Source organism: Athene noctua, chromosome 13 (genome assembly GCF_965140245.1).
Source record: "Athene noctua chromosome 13, bAthNoc1.hap1.1, whole genome shotgun sequence".
Classification (NCBI taxonomy): domain Eukaryota; kingdom Metazoa; phylum Chordata; class Aves; order Strigiformes; family Strigidae; genus Athene; species Athene noctua.
The window spans coordinates 19,295,451-19,301,450 of NC_134049.1; positions in this window are offsets into that span (position 1 = coordinate 19,295,451).

A 6,000-nucleotide genomic window follows, 5' to 3' on the forward strand; every position below is an offset into this window, starting at 1 on the left:
TTGTTCTGAGCTGGACTCTTTCTTCCTCAACCATCTTTTAACAATATATACACTAAGTTTTCCGCCAGTGCAGGTCAGTCAGTTATGTGTAGTGTGGCAGGAGAAATACTAGTATATGGGGTTTATCCATGTCTGATTTGGATAATGTAAAGCCTGTATAACAGATGTGATTTTATTTCCCTACTGGTCATTTTCTTTACATATTTTTTTAATCTTAAAAATGTATAGTAGGGGCTGGTGCCTTCTTAGCATCCTAAAATGTCCACTGTGAGGGTTTATCCCAGCTGAAGAGGGTTTCTTTTAGCATGTTTACTCATAACTGGTATTGCTATAAAGTAAAAATCTCTTTATCAAAAATATACATGGAACATTAAGTTCAGAACTTTTGAGGATTAAAATTCATTCATGGTACTGAATCAAATGTTAATTTAGCAGTCTCAGAAGCATTTAGAAGTCTGTGGAAAAGATAATTGCATTAGGACAGTGCAAAAAGGTTGCTGGCTATTTCCTTAATACAGTTCTTGCTCATAAAATGCTGAATTTAATACTGGCTGGAATCTTCAATCCCACAATATTCAGTGCTTTCAAGGCCGTTGGTATAATCCTTTTGGTTTAGAATAGTTGCCTGTACTATGCTCCATCTTCTCTGAATATGGTTCAGAATCAGTTGTCTTTGTGGCTGTTTGTAATTTGTAAGGTGCAGTTGACCAAGTAAAAAGGTTAATATAGAGGTTTCTTCCTGCATTATAGTTGATCTTTGCATTCAAATTGCATTGTATATTCTAAGTTATTGATTAAAATATTTATTTGAACATAACTCACTGAACTATTGACCTGATTAAATCTTGGAAAGAGTGGTCAGATTATGGGGCAGTGAGTGTATTGTAAATACGTGTTTGTAGTGTCTTGTACATTTTCCAATATAATTCCAATAAATATTTTATTAAGGATGTACTACGACAAGGTAATACTTTTATCAGCCTTGCTTCTGAAACAGAAAAGGTATTTATGCCCCAGTTTATCAAATGCTATAGCACATACTTACAGTGTTTTAAAAAAAAAAAAAAAATCCTTGCATACTCTAGCTGCAATATTGTTACCTCAACTTGACCTAAATGGGCTTAAGCCCACACTTAAGGGATCTCCTAAATGACAGTGTTTCAGACACTCAGAGAGACAATGTGCAGCCCATACGCTTTACTACATGCTACTATAGTTAGAACCACCTTCTCCATCATATCCATCCCAGGATCACCATAGTGGGTTTCAAGTATTAATAAGAATATTCCGCTCTTAGAGACCATTTCTTATTTGTGGTTCATAAAGCACTACAAATGAGTCGCTTTATTTTACAGATGGCAAAATCATGTTGCAGGAAGGGAGATAGTTTGTTCAAATCCACAGAGCAGGTTGTACTGAATGTAATAGCCGCTCAGGGTCCTGTGATCCAAGAACTAGACAGACCAGTAGTAGCCATATCCTGGAAAGAATTAATATTTATTTTCCTATCTAGTTACGAACGGGTCTGCATTAATTTTTGCATTAATGTTTTTGCACTCTGTCAGTTCCAGAGAAATCAAATGCATTCTTTTTTGGTAACTGTACAGAAGAGGGACTTAAACAGTGATTGTGATTAGTGCCAAGAACAACCATCTTCCGCTGCCAGTGCTTTAGACAAACATTCTGTCTTCCAGAGTTGAATTTAATCTGCAAGAAACCCTGCTCAGTGCCTTGGCCTTGCCTTATGTTTTACCCACTTCTCTTAATGCACCAGCCTCAGTTCTCTTCCAGTAAGTAAGGATTTAATGCAACATTTTTCTCTGACTTTTTCTACAAGAGAAGTGACAGCTTTAATACTTTGGACAAAGATCTTGCAGCTTATTTAAATCAGCCTCCTGCTTTACCAAAGCTTCCTGCAAAATAAGATGAAAATCCTGAGGCATTGAAGCCTTTAGTGTGACACTTAGCCACAGAACCAGTTTTGAAGTTTACTCAGAGATGCCTTTAGTCATCTGCAGTTATGTGAGACTCAGACATTAAGAACGCCACACTAATGATTCTGGTCTGTCTGCAATTACTTACCCTTTGCCTTCAGCTATATAAGCATGCTTATTTTGTCTCTTCTAAATACTAATCTTTTGTTTGCACTTTTTAACAATAAATGAGTTGAAATGACACTGTATTTCTAAATTGCTAGCACAGTTTCTTGAGATCCAGTCTGAGGATTATGTTTACTTCTACTTTTTCTGTGTAAGTTGTTAGCTATTTTAAAAAAACAACCAAACAAAAAGAAATGGCATGCATGGCAAAGTTGATGTGAAACTTCTAGTAGCTCCAGTGCATATCAAATACTTATACTTGAGACTTTTTTTTTTTATCTTTTACTGAGGGAGAAAGCACACTGCTTTGCTAACAGTTTAAAGACTGTTATTTGTTGTTATTAAAATTTAGTGAGTTGAAGCAATACAGTCACTGTGGGAATATTTGAGTTATGACCTGAGATGGAGGCATGTTAGGAAACAAAATGGGTATATTCTTCAAGCCTAGACTGAACTTTTGTCTCATGAAATCACTGGAGATTTCTGCTGAATGTTTATTTCTCTTCTCTTTTTGGTTATTGATTTTGCCTGCATCTGCTTTTGCCTGCTTTCATCTGCTCATGGTTGGCTTTTTTCCTTGAAAGTCAGTATCTTTCAGTATGTGCAATTGTGTCTATCTGTGGTGAAAACAAGGGTCTTAATGATTTATTACCAAAATCAGGAACAGTATCTCCTGCAAATCAAGATTAAATCCTCCAGTGGTATTTATCAACTGTCATTAATGTAGGATACTCAGTCCCTAAATTCATGAAACTACAGTACAGGAACTGAATTTGTCCCCTCATATGCATGGCCAACAAATATGAACAATCACAAACAGATTTGAAAATTAGTGAGTTCAAGCAACCTAGACATTGTAGGAGTATTTGTGCTATGATTTCAAACAGAAGAGTGTTAGGAAACAAATTGGATATATTCTTCAAGCCTAGACAGAACTTTTGCTTCATGAAATCAGTAGTGATTTTAGCTAAATGTGTGCCAACATAACTCTGAGCATGTTTCTTTTTGCTTCAGAAAAATGAAAGTGAGTGAGAACTTCAGTATGAACACGTTGCTGTTCTTGCTGATCTCTCATATATATTGCTGATCTCTTCTGATCTGGGACTTTGTGTTACTGAGATTTCACATACAAAAACTGGGGGGGGGCGGGGGGGAAGAGTTCAAAAAGATGACCTCAGGAAAACATCTTTATTGGTCGTTCTCTTATGCTTGGCTTGCAGTCCAGTTGCCTTCCTCTATCATTTGGTGATGATAATAAGGCTATTTAGGGTAATTCTCAAGCCAAACCACTGCTGTGATGTGCCTGTGATGCTTCCAGACCCTATAGCCCAACAATTCAAGCCACAGAGAGAATTTTCTGGTTAGTTTCTCAACTGTTCAGGAGTCATCTTGGATCTCTTCCAAATCATGGGAGTGGCTCTATATTACATGACCAGATCACTCATATTTCAGTTTGTCCAAGATCTTATTATCTGAAAAGACAATAGATGCAAGAATTTCTCTTTAAGGGTGTCCTATTCCTCTCTTAGAACTGTAAAAACTCTAAATATGCTGAATATCTCCTAGACTAAATGCTTTATAAAACAAAACAGGCTGTGCCAGGGTGCCAGTGCACCCACCTCAGAAAAGGTCAGAGCCTATTCAGATCTTCTTCCCGATCTGAAGGGTAACACCCGCTAAAAATAGAACCTTCAACCTGCAGTCCTTTTTCAAAAGTATTTGCTAGCAGCACAGTTCACACTGTTTGGCCCCACGTAGATTCATAATAAGTAGATTCATAATGTCCGCTGATGAAGATAACTGGTATTCCCTTTTATTTTGTTGTTTCACACCCTTCTTCCTCCCTGCTTAATATGCTGAATGGTTCCTAATACCCTCATTGCCTTTGAATGGAGGGAGAGCTGCTGGATACAGAATAGGAAATTGCCTGTTCCTTTCTTCTGGGACTGTAAGGCAGGCTTTGGGCTTTGGGATTTGCAGAGGTCTCTCTAAATCTGGTGGGTGTTACTGCAGTGGAATTGAGATGCCAGCACAGCCTTGGATATCTGTGAATGTGTACTGGAAATGAGGCTGCCAAACACCACGGTGCAGGCAACTCTAAACCCTGTGCTGGAGAAAAGAAAAAATCACTGTGAGCAAAACATGAGATAACAGCTTTCCACCCTTTTCTAGACACAGTAAAAGATATTGCTGCATCTCTAATGTGTTGCAAAAGGGAAACAGGGTAAGGACTGGGGGGGGGCTATACTTGGATTTTCCTGTAACAGGTGACTGTTGGGTTACCTTCAAATTCCTAGCAAAACTCTAAAAATACAAAAATTGAGACAGCGAGCAGACTGTTTGAGGCTCGTTTCAGATATTTGCTTCCAAGCACGGATTATACTGTCTGTAGTTGCTCCCCACCAGTAAACATGGCAATGTTGAAAGGGTAAGTTAGACCTGCAGTGACACTACTGATGGTGAATTACAGAATCATGTCTAAAATTAGGTAAACTCAGATGTTGCTTTGGTCCCTTTTGATCTTGCAGACAAATAGGTGGTGGCTTTTGAGACATCCGTGCATTTCTGAGAGTCCAGGCCACCTTCAGAGTTCAAACAGAAATACATGCTATAACTGGGGCAAGTTGAAAGCCATGACTTCATTTCTTAGAACTTTAGCAGCTGTATAGCTCAAAGACAAATAACTCATCCCTGGCTGGTCCTGTAATAACACAGACATCCAGAAAATGCCTGGCATTTTTTGGTTCACTATTTGGGATCAGATTCCTCTCATTTTGTTTCCCACTGGACTAAGAACAGACTATTCTTAATGTTGCAGCCCAAAGGAGAAATCTTGCGTCCTGCTGCAGCTTTGTTTCCACACGTGTTATAGGGTCCCTGGAATATTAGCATTAGCGGTATTTGTCCGGTTTCATGTCCAGCCCCTTCCATCGGCAGCGGTTCCTGTTGTTTCATTCAGATTTTCAAAGAAAAAGGCATCTGTCTGCTCAAAACCCACTTGGCAGTTCTTCAGCCCCACTGCTTCCACAGAGCCCCAGGGAGCTCAGTAAAGAAGCTACTTCCTGCAGAACTAATTCTAGGTGCAAGTTCTGAATACCCTGATGATTTTCTTTTCCCTACAGAAACTCTTTTGTGATCAGAAATCTCGAGCTGTGGAAGCACAGCATTTCAAAGGGCAAAAATTCTGAAATTGAAAGGAAAGGAGAGTCTGTCCTGGAGGCCAAAGGGAGAAGTATTTTGTTTAAGCTTAAGAGTGTGAGAGCAGATACGGTACTTCTGCATAAAACCAGCAAGAGGGTAAGTGCAGATTTGGGAGACAGGGAGCTATTTAGATTCACAACACTGTGTTGGCATAAGAGGAATTGATAGGTATTGGTCCTGACCGAGTTTGGGCAGGAAGTGAATTCTGGACTAGTTTTTAAGTATGGCTAGAGGGGAGTAGAAATCATTCCGCTTTTGACATCAAGAATGAGAAACAGGCTTATATGGTCACAGTCAGAGTTTGGCCTCAGGGCCCTTCTGCCTCTGTCCCTTACAAAGTGTTACTGAAATTTGTGATGGGAACCCAGTGCTAGGGTTACAGGTTAATCAGCCTGAACCATTTAGTCTAAACAATTGCCCAGATTACTGCAGTCTGTGGAAACTGATCTGAGCCTTCTGGGAACTGTGTTCCAGCACAATGCTGTGTTTTTCCAGTAGGACTGTATTCCACAGTAACGTGTATCTCAGGCATACATCATGTGAGACACAGTGTACGGTCAGATACAGCTATGGCTTGACATGGCTGGAGTTAGTGTCTAAGCAACTTCTGCTGGCTGCTGTCTTAAAAGCACTCTCTCTAGTACAGACTTCAGGTCCCTACTTGCATCTGCAGTCAATCCAACCCATGTACAAGTGCGTT